The 11,960-nt window shown below is 39.5% G+C and overlaps 1 long non-coding RNA gene across 1 annotated transcript; it reads left to right on the plus strand.

The window, feature by feature from the left end:
* Positions 1-240: 240 nt before the first annotated feature.
* LOC139364517 (uncharacterized) lies at positions 241-5,463 on the plus strand. The gene is made up of 2 exons (XR_011626475.1): positions 241-355; positions 2,702-5,463. It is a non-coding gene; the product is annotated as an uncharacterized lncRNA (long non-coding RNA).
* Positions 5,464-11,960: the final 6,497 nt, after the last annotated feature.

The following is an 11,960-nucleotide window of genomic DNA, read 5'->3' on the forward strand; positions in this document are numbered from 1 at the left end:
TAAACCAACGAATGAGAAATGGTGGAGGCTACTAGAACGAAGAGACATTTTTTCCGAATAAACGTGGTGAGTGAAAAACGTAGTTACATAGCTCACTCCCTACCCGGTATCTCATTCACTGTTATACGACTCTGTATGCGTTGCTTGTTGGCAACCTTGTTATTTACGAAGTTTTTGGAACGGATTCCTGTTGGAACGTTCCACAAATTATACCCACCCAAACAGGAGGAGGAAGAAGAGGAGGAAACTGGATATCTGGGCCCGGTCTCCCAAATGCATCTTAAGGCATCCAATGGTTCTAACGCTGAACTTAGCCATAAGATGGTTTTGAGAAACCGTTCTCTGATTAACACTAGTAAGTACTGTCTTAAAAACAGAGGCACAAACTCTGCAGTTGTTGAACGGATGTTTGTTGTTAAAGGGGAAATCTGCAATTGTTACATCCATATTGTGACTTTTTAATTATTTATTTATAGCCAGTAATTCTTGAAGAATATAACACATGCCTCATGAACTTAGTTCAACTGTTATACCCCATCAGAACCCCAAATAAGCTTTTTTTTACTCTAATGTTTAGAAACAATGTAAATCAACACTGTTTAGCCTCAACATGGTTAAAACTATAATGTTGATATCATGGATGGTCAGTCCTTGCATCCATAGGTCTGTCTGTCTGTAGTTACATTTCTCCAACCCCATAATCATCTTATTACCAAAACAGTGGTGGAATGACAGATTTGTTATTGTTTGAACTGCAGATTGCTGGGTTGTGTGGGTTTTTTAAACAGCAACAAAATGGCTGCCTAGAGACTTGGTTTGGTAAACAGCTGAGGGATGGGGGGAAGGAGAAGTGTAACACTTATAAGGTTTTGGCTTGACAGACGCTGGACCCAGGTTTGAGTTCAGCCCAGGGCTACCCCCTGAATTCACTACACTATGAATACAAAGACTGGCCATCCATGATGTCATAATGATAGTTTAACCAGGTTTCTAGGCTATATAGTATATTCTAGAATCCATCGATGATGTCATAATGATTGTTTAACCAGGATTCTAGGCTGTATAGTATATTCTAGAATCCATCCATGATGTCATAATGATAGTTTAACCAGGTTTCTAGGATATATAGTATATTCTAGAATTGCCAGTGTAGATTTCCTGTGTGGGTCAAGTTATTAGAGCTGTTGACAAGTCATTGTATAATATTCAGCCAATTTATTTTCATGCCATTACATCAATGTGGCCCAACCAGAAGAGAGAGAACTCTTCCTGAACCACCTCCTCCTGCTGGCCTTCATAAATTCTGACGTTGCTGGTAATAGGCTACACAAGCAGTCAGCAACCTACATTTGGAATGCAAATTTATCTTACCATTTATACTGATTTGCATGCCAGTTATGATTTTAATATTCACATTTTTGTGGAACAGTTTCATTTCATTGATAATAGTATCTCAAAATCATTGTCTGTGATTAATCTACATTCTATCTAAATGAAAATGTACAAATCTAACTTTTATTGCCATTGCCAACTATGTAAAAAATTGCCTACATAAAGCCAAGAAATAAAAACATTGCAAATAAATATCCTGTAAATCACATGGCCTGTCTACAACGAACTTGATACATTGTTTAAAATAATTCTGGGCTCTCGGTTTCCCGCGCCAGTGAGTTCGGGACAGACACAGTTTTTCCCTTTCGTGCTGAGTGGTTATCAAAAGGGCGAGAGCTGGAAATGTTTTTCAAATACTTTAAAGAACTATTCTCATTTGCAATTGATTTTGATTAGACTTTGTTTACTTGCTGTTTGAGGTGAAGAAAAATGTATTTGGAAGCTCCACAACTCATTAGTGGTGGTGAGTTAAGACAATGAGTAATACTATCAGACATCCACAACTGGGCACATTTATAGGCCTACATTTGCACAAAAGCCAGGTAGACTAATCCTACTTCTATATGCGTAGAAGGTCTTGTGTCCTACAGTAGGTCTATGTTGTTAGGTGAAGTTATGGGTCCTACAGTAGGTCTATGTTAGGTGAAGTTATGGGTCCTACAGTAGGTCTATGTTAGGTGAAGTTATGGGTCCTACTGTAGATCTATGTTGTTAGGTGAAGTTTTGTGCCAATTTGGCAAACACTTAGTGTACACACCCTCATTGTCAGGCTGATGGATAAGCTAGCCAAAGAGCATTTTACTGGTTGAAGTGTTTTAAAAAAAAGTATAACGCAGATTTGTGACAATAACACAAACATTATATTAGGCAGGACATTCAAACGAGCCTTACAATTATAATCCAAAGTGGTGTGAAATGCACTCTGGAAATGGAGGTTACTCCCCAGAGTTTTTCCCCATTCACATTCAGTATACATTGTGAAAAACTAAAATCTTTGCACACCATTTTTTCTCCAGGCAGATATACTACATCCATAACTAGCGGTTTCCTCATTAGCAGGGAGGAGTTTCTACAACCAAATTGAGTGTGCATCGCCCTCGTGCCGCAATTTTAGCAAACACCAAAATTGTCCTATATTGGAGACCAAAAGTAATCTGGTACATTGCTTAGGGTTTTCCACAACTTGAATAACTCTATCATCGATGTTACTACTAATGTGAAAACAAGACAAAATATGACTATTCTTGTTCATTTGAACTTTTACAGTTGTTGGCCTTTAACCATCTGTCTGACTTTGTTGTTCACGCAGGAGAGAGACGTGACTATTGTAGATCCTCTGGGGAGCTTCAACAACATCATGATGCTGACAAGGCAGAGAAGAGTCTCTCCACATCAGAACACCTCTAGAAACACCAGCAGAGACCCACAGGGAAGAGAACTCACCGCTGCTCTGTTTGTGGGAAGAGATTCACCTCCTCATCAGGCATTAAAATTCATCAGACAATCCACACAGGAGAGAAATCTTATAGCTGTGATGAATGTGGGAAGAGTTTTGTTACATCTAGCAGTCTGACTAAACACCGGAGAACACACACAGGAGAGAAATCTTATAGCTGTGATGAAAATGTCAAGAGTTTTGTTACATCTAGCAGTCTGACTATACACCAGAGTACAAACACAGGAGAGAAACCTTATAGATGTGCTCAATGTGGGAAGAGTTTTACTAGTCTAGCTATCTAACTGTATACCAGAGAACACACACAGGATATAAATCTTATAGCTGTGCTCAATGTGGGAAGAGATTTACTCAGTTGACCAGCCTGATGTCACACCAGAGAAAACACACATAGGAGAGAAATCTAATAGCTGTGAGGCTACACCAGAGATTATCTGATAAAATACCTCTGATCAAACATCAGAAAATACATACATGAAGGAGTTGTTTCATGATATCAATGAATTAATGTCACAATGTAGAATATCCGTAATCATTTGCCCCCTGTTCTATTGATTTCAACATGATAGGGATATTAGCCTCACGGAAAAATCCAGGCTCTGAATTGAACGAGTTATTATTTATGTGATTTAACAAAAAGTGACTAACACTATATCACTATATCAGTGATGTATTTCTACTTGTCAAAACAACAGTGTTTCTGGTGCTTGTGCAGTTTATAAGATGCTTGTTTAAAAAATACAAGTAATATGATTATTGTGGCAGATGTTTGTGTATATTGCACATGTTATGTTTAGGTTTTCAATTTATCCCAAACTGTTCCTGCATATTGGTTATTGACTTGGACACGTTAAAACTGTGTTTTGACATTGGGGCTATCCGACCTAGCAAAATGTAATTGAAAAGCCGTTGAAAAAAGGACTGCAATCAAATATTTCATATTTACATTTCATGTAATGATAATGATTTAGTGATGATCATTATTTATGCAACCAACTGACAATTTTTTGGTACAATTATATTGACATTGTTGCACAGCTTTTAGAATGTCAGGGTTCATTCTCAGATATGCCAATCCAAATGTATGAGATCATGACATTGGGTACTGGGCCCAGATCCAACAACATACCTATCTAGTGAACCCTGAAAAGAGCGAGAAGCTCTGCCGTGAGGTGAAAAGTTACTACAGATATTGCAGGAGTTTCCTCTTGAAATCAGACATGTCCGTGATAAGGACAACTTGGTTGCTGATTGTATCAAGGGTGGGAAGTCAAAAGGTTTTGCGTTTAGGCAGTGAGTTGCCATGGATCACAATTTATTTTGACTGCACGTTTTTCGTGTATTGGAGATGAGTTTTGTTTGGGCTCGTTCCAAGGGGACGAGAGTTCTAGACGCTAGTGAGTTTTAGGCAGACGAGAGTTCTAGAAACTAGTGGGGGAAAAATACGTTTTTTTCTTGTTTTTAATTGTTTACAGCCAGTAGACGCCATGTTTATATTGGTGAAGGTGAAGCATTGTAGTTGATTATAATGTGAAATGGAAGTTGTTTTCTGTTGGTGGTAAGCATTTTTCAGCCTGCTGATGGCGTGGTAAACACCACCCACGGCTCTACCAGGGGCTTGAGGTGGTCTCCCACAGCTCTGCTTATGTCATTTTATGTGGCTTTGCTGTTCCATTTCTTGACTGCCCCTACAACACAGAAAGAAACGCATTTAGTCATATTATGTAAAACACTCAAAGTTATGGATGTGGAGCATCTATGGCCTCAGTTACACCTGGCACCTAAATGTGATTTCTGTCATCTGATCACTCCAAGCTGCATTAGGTTCATAAATATTCATAAATATTTACCATCTAAACCATGTGTGACCTCTCACCTCTCTGGCTGTAGAAGTGTTCTTCCTAACCAGTCCTGCAACAACTCTCTGACTGAGCTCCACCCTCACTGGGTCTTCAGCGGAGAAGAAGGCTGAGGAGGGATGGAAGGATGAATGGATCAGTCAGTCAATAACACGTAGAGCTGCTGTCTGACAAAATCACTATTTTAGTAGTTCATTAAAGTAATTAAGGCTTTATGACTGCTGAATACCAACTATCAATTACTTAGATCATGTTTTTCAGGTAGAGATATATCCTTGGGATGTCCGTAGCCCATTGAAGTTGACATTTAAAATGGTTAAGGTCGGGGTTAGGGTTTAGGGTAGGGATGTCCCAAGGATTCCAGATAGCATTGACCATCGTGCATTATTCTGTCTCTTAAACATATCAGGTGATGGGTTCTGACTTCTGTACTTTTAAATATGAAATATCCATATTATGTGAAATTGAATGTTACAATGTATGTTAATGCTAATGTGATGTACAATATTCCATGATGTTTCTATATGATAACAATAGCGTAATATATTTAATATGCCATATAGTCTTTTTTTAACAGTTTCACTAATGAATTTTAATTAACTTAATCATTATGACACACCCCTCACTATTGTCATTGGTTGCACTAATTTCACTGTTTGTCTACATAACCTGATTCGAGTATTCATAACATCACCCTGAGGAAGGCACAGTGATGCTGAAACGTTGGTAAAACCCCATTAAATTGCTGCGAGTTTATACATGGATTGTGCGACTTTCTTTATTTTGATAGTTTATTCACCGTTAGTCAGCACCGCCACACAAACTATTTTCTGGGTGTGCGCCAGCTCATGTTTTTTAAGGATAGGTAACAACATGCTGATCCCCACGCTGATCCTCAACGAAGGGGCCCCTCAGGAGTGCGTGCTCAGCCCCCTCCTGTACTCCCTGTTCACTCATGACTGCACGGCCAGGCACGACTCCAACACCATTATTAAGTTTGCCGAAGCCACAACAGTGGTAGGCCTGATCACAAACAACGACGAGACAGCCTATAGGGAGGAGGTCAGAGACCTGGCCGTGTGGTGCCAGGATAACAACCTCCACTCAAAGTGATCAAGACAAAGGAGAGGATTGTGGACTACAGGAAAAGGAAGACCTAGCACGCCCCCATTCTCATTGACGGGGCTGTAGTGGAGCAGGTTGAGAGCTTCAAGTTACTTGGTGTCCACATCACTAACAAACTATCATGCTCCAAGCACACGAAGACAGTCGTGAAGAGGGCACGACAAAACGTATTCCCCCTCAGGAGACTGAAAAGATTTAGTATGGGTCCTCAGATCCTCAAAAGGTTCTACAGCTGCGCTATCGAGAGCATGGTTGCATCCCTGCCTGGTATGGCAACTGCTCTGCTTCTGACCGCAAGGCACTACAGAGGGTAGTGCGTACAGCCCAGTACATCACTGGAGCCAAGCATCCTGCCATCCAGGACCTCTATACCAGGCGGTGTCAGAGGAAGTCTCCCCCACTCTTTGTTACCGGTACCCTCTGTATATAGTCTAGCTATTGCTATTTAACTTCTACTCTTTAATTACTTGTTCCTTTTATTTCTTATTCTTATTTGTACATTTTTTAAACTGCATTGTTGGTTAGGCGCTTGTAAGTCAGCATTTCACTGTAAGGTAAAACTCAATTTGATTTGATTTGATAGACTCATAGTACAGAATGATTGACTGACTGCCCAGTTCAACATCAGTTCACAGTCTCACCTTCTACCGTATTGGAGCAACAGCAGCTGACTTGATTGTTGATGCTAATCATCATGTTTTGAATCTGAGAGTAAATAGAGCTGACTACAACTCTAAAGATTAAGGGTTCAACTGGAGTTGGTCTCAGATCCCCTAAGAACCGTAGGGTTCTTGGTCAATGAAAAACAGCCCCAAAAGGTTCTTCAAAGAACGTGTCAGAAGGTGGGTTCATCGAGGAACCTCCGTTGTTGCTGGACTTCTTCAGGGAACTTTGCAATTACATCTGAAAACAATCGTGACAAGTTTGGAGGCGACAACAAGTTAAAAAGGTTAAGTTGGGTTGATGTTTGGCTCTGAATATGTCTCGAAATAATTTATTATAATAATATAACATACTAAAAATGAATAACGAAGACAATTATGGTTTTCTGTGAATATCTTCCATAACGTTACAATAGTTAATTACCGTAAATATTAAATATATGAGCTACAGTACAGTACCGTTATCTAGCTAGATAACGTTATGTCCTAACTAGGCACAACTAGGTTTGGATTATTTCCCACAACTATGTTCTTTCCCATATATTGTATATCGTTTACATAAAACCAACATGGCTTTACACTCATTAACGTAAAATTCCAATCTAGAGCAGTTCTCACTTTTGTGATAATGAACTAGCTAACGTTACTAACTAACTAACTAAGGACGGTGACCTGTCCCGGCGAGATGTTACAACGAACTGAATCGTCAATGGAGGTCTTCCTCTTCATATAGCTTGCTACAGCAAGGGGTCATAACATTACATGTACAATACTATCCCATTTTGGAAACGTTACATGGACAATACTATCCCATTTTGGAAACGTTACATGGACAATACTATCCCATTTTGAAAACGTTACATGTACAATACTATCCCATTTTAGAAATGTTACATGTACAATACTATCCCATTTTGGAAATGTTACATGGACAATACTACCCCATTTTGGAATCGTTACATGTACAATACTATCCAATTTTGGAAACGTTACATGTCCGCCCCCTTGTGGAAGGAAATTAATAGCTTAGATGGTAGCTGTAGATGGGATTCAAATGCATAATGGAATTAATACTTGACTTCCTCTTTTGTGTAAATGCCATTCAGAATCCAAACACAGTATTGCCACGCAGCAAAATGTTGCTTATAATCTTTCAAGTCAGCCTGAGAAAATATTAAACAATTTGTGTACAAAGATATCTTGAAATGTGATATTAAGTCTGTATGACTGTACTGCTACTGTATGGCAGTACTGTATTGGCTAGTGCTTTCTCCAATATGTTCTTCTATTTTGCATTCAATTGTATGTTGATGCCATTTATCTTTCAATATTTATTATATAAATATATATATATATATATATACAGTGGGGCAAAAAAGTATTTAGTCATCCACCAATTGTGCAAGTTCTTCCACTTAAAAAGATGAGGCCTGTAATTTTCATCATAGGTACACTTCAACTATGACAGACAAAATGAGAGAAAAAAAATCCAGAAAATCACATTGTAGGATTTTTAATGAATTTATTTGCAAATTATGGTGGAAAATAAGTATTTGGTCAATAACAAAAGTTTAACTCAATACTTTGTTATATACCCTTTGTTGGCAATGACAGAGGTCAAACATTTTCTGTAAGTCTTCACAAGGTTTTCACACACTGTTGCTGGTATTTTCGCTCATTCCTCCATGCAGATCTCCTCTATAGCAGTGATGTTTTGGGGCTGTTGCTGGGCAACACGGACTTTCAACTCCCTCCAAAGATTTTCTATGGGGTTGAGATCTGGAGACTGGCTAGGCCACTCCAGGACCTTGAAATGGTTCTTACGAAGAAGCCACTCCTTCGTTGCCCGGGCAGTGTGTTTAGGATCATTGTCATGCTGAAAGACCCAGCCACGTTTCATCTTCAATGCCCTTGCTGATGGAAGAAGGTTTTCACTCAAAATCTCACGATACATGGCCCCATTCATTCGTTCCTTTACGCGGATCAGTCGTCCTGCTCCCTTTGCAGAAAAACAGCCAACCAGCATTATGTTTCCACCCCCATGCTTCACAGTAGGTATGGTGTTCTTTGGATGCAACTCAGCATTCTTTGTCCTCCAAACACGACAAGTTGAGTTTTTACCAAAAAGTTATATTTTGGTTTCATCTGACCATATGACATTCTCCCAATCTTCTTCTGGATCATCCAAATGCTCTCTAGCAAACTTCAGACGGGCCTGGACATGTACTGGCTTAAGCAGGGGGACACGTCTGGCACTGCAGGTTTTGAGTCCCTGGCGGCGTAGTGTGTTACTGATGGTAGGCTTTGTTACTTTGGTCCCAGCTCTCTGCAGGTCATTCACTAGGTCCCCCCGTGTGGTTCTGGGATTTTTGCTCACCGTTCTTGTGATCATTCTGACCCCACGGGGTGAGATCTTGCGTGGAACCACAGATTGAGGGAGATTATCAGTGGTCTTGTATGTCTTCCATTTCCTAACAATTGCTCCTACAGTTGATTTCTTCAAACCAAACTGCTTACCTATTGCAGATTCAGTCTTCCCAGCCTGGTGCAGGTCTACAATTTTGTTTCTGGTGTTCTTTGACAGCTCTTTGGTCTTGGCCATAGTGGAGTTTGGAGTGTGACTGTTTGTGGTTGTGGACAGGTGTATTTTATACTGATAACATGTTCAAACAGGTGCCATTGATACAGGTAATGAGTGGAGGACAGAGGAGCCTCTTAAAGAAGAAGTTACCGGTTTGTAAGAGCCAGAAATCATGCTTGTTTGTAGGTGACCAAATACTTATTTGCCACCATAATTTGCAAATAAATTCATTAAAAATCCTACAATGTGATTTTCTGGATTAAAAAAAAATCAATTATCTGTCATAGTTGAAGTGTATCTATGATGAAAATTACAGGCCTCTTTCATATTTTTAAGTGGGTGAACTTGCACAATTGGTGGCTGACTAAATACTTCTTTGCCCCATTGTATATACAGTGCCTTGCGAAAGTATTCGGCCCCTTTGAACTTTGCGACCTTTTGCCACATTTCAGGCTTCAAACATAAAGATATAAAACTGTATTTTTGTGAAGAATCAACAACAAGTGGGACACAATCATGAAGTGGAACGACATTTATTGGATATTTTAAACTTTTTTAACAAATCAAAAACTGACAAATTGGACGTGCAAAATTATTCAGCCCCTTTACTTTCAGTGCAGCAAACTCTCTCCAGAAGTTCAGTGAGGATCTCTGAATGATCCAATGTTGACCTAAATGACTAATGATGATAAATACAATCCACCTGTGTAATCAAGTCTCCGTATAAATGCACCTGCGCTGTGATAGTCTCAGAGGTCCGTTAAAAGCGCAGAGAGCATCATGAAGAACAAGGAACACACCAGGCAGGTCCGAGATACTGTTGTGAAGAAGTTTAAAGCCGGATTTGGATACAAAAATATTTCCCAAGCTTTAAACATCCCAAGGAGCACTGTGCAAGCGATAATATTGAAATGGAAGGAGTATCAGACCACTGCAAATCTACCAAGACCTGGCCGTCCCTCTAAACTTTCAGCTCATACAAGGAGAAGACTGATCAGAGATGCAGCCAAGAGGCCCATGATCACTCTGGATGAACTGCAGAGATCTACAGCTGAGGTGGGAGACTCTGTCCATAGGACAACAATCAGTCGTATATTGCACAAATCTGGCCTTTATGGAAGAGTGGCAAGAAGAAAGCCATTTCTTAAAGATATCCATAAAAAGTGTTGTTTAAAGTTTGCCACAAGCAACCTGAGAGACACACCAAACATGTGGAAGAAGGTGCTCTGGTCAGATGAAACCAAAATTGAACTTTTTGGCAACAATGCAAGACGTTATGTTTGGCGTAAAAGCAACACAGCTCATCACCCTGAACACACCATCCCCACTGTCAAACATGGTGGTGGCAGCATCATGGTTTGGGCCTGCTTTTCTTCAGCAGGGACAGGGAAGATGGTTAAAATTGATGGGAAGATGGATGGAGCCAAATACAGGACCATTCTGGAAGAAAACCTGATGGAGTCTGCAAAAGACCTGAGACTGGGACGGAGATTTGTCTTCCAACAAGACAATGATCCAAAACATAAAGCAAAATCTACAATGGAATGGTTCAAAAATAAACATATCCAGGTGTTAGAATGGCCAAGTCAAAGTCCAGACCTGAATCCAATCGAGAATCTGTGGAAAGAACTGAAAACTGCTGTTCACAAATGCTCTCCATCCAACCTCACTGAGCTCGAGCTGTTTTGCAAGGAGGAATGGGAAAAAATTTCAGTCTCTCGATGTGCAAAACTGATAGAGACATACCCCAAGCGACTTACAGCTGTAATCGCAGCAAAAGGTGGCGCTACAAAGTATTAACTTAAGGGGGCTGAATAATTTTGCACGGCCAATTTTTCAGTTTTTGATTTGTTAAAAAAGTTTGAAATATCCAATAAATGTCGTTCCATTTCATGATTGTGTCCCACTTGTTGTTGATTCTTCACAAAAAAATACAGTTTTATATCTTTATGTTTGAAGCGTGAAATGTGGCAAAAGGTCGCAAAGTTCAAGGGGGCCGAATACTTTCGCAAGGCACTGTATCCAATAAATGTCGTTCCACTTCATGATTGTGTCCCACTTGTTGTTGATTCTTCACAAAAAAATACAGTTTTATATCTTTATGTTTGAAGCGTGAAATGTGGCAAAAGGTCGCAAAGTTCAAGGGGGCCGAAAACTTTTGCAAGGCACTGTATATATATATATATATATATATATATATCTTTTAATGCTTGTAAGACTATTCTTTGACACTTTCTCTTCCTTTGCTAAATTCTTATAGGACAGAACATGGACACAATGCAATTGGGACCAAGAAGAAGGTACAGATATGCTGTAGGACAGCTGCATTTGAAGTGTACATTTAACCTACATAACAGTCAAAACAAACTGAAATCTATTAGCATAAAAATGTGTGCAAATGATCTTTTCAGATCTTCTCAGAAATGAATCAAGTCCATGGAATGGATATAGGCAAAAAGATAATTCAAGGACTATCAGAGGTAGAGAGGCGAGGCAGGGGTGAGGACATAGTCCTGTTATTTTGACAGTCCCTGAAGGACAATACAGGAGAGGGATTTGCTCTCATTCCTTCCCTTTCTCTAATGTATTTTGTTATAAAATAAGCAAGTGTAGTAAGATCATTGCTTTACTTTACTTGGACTGGAGACCACAGCAGCGATTCTGCTCTTGCCCTACCTCTTTAATGAGGACCCCAGTGGCCTTTATGTCCGTGACAAGGTATGCCTATACACCAATCATATGTTTCTTCATAAACATAGGTGTTCATGCTTATATAAAACTACAGCTGAACATTTGTTATGTTCTTTGTTAATTGTATGTGTATTAATCTTTTCTTACTTTTGTTGACACAGATTTCACCGCTCTTCACTCCTTTGCTGCACATT

The sequence above is a fragment of the Oncorhynchus clarkii genome, chromosome 13, assembly GCF_045791955.1.
Source record: "Oncorhynchus clarkii lewisi isolate Uvic-CL-2024 chromosome 13, UVic_Ocla_1.0, whole genome shotgun sequence".
Lineage (NCBI taxonomy): Eukaryota > Metazoa > Chordata > Actinopteri > Salmoniformes > Salmonidae > Oncorhynchus > Oncorhynchus clarkii.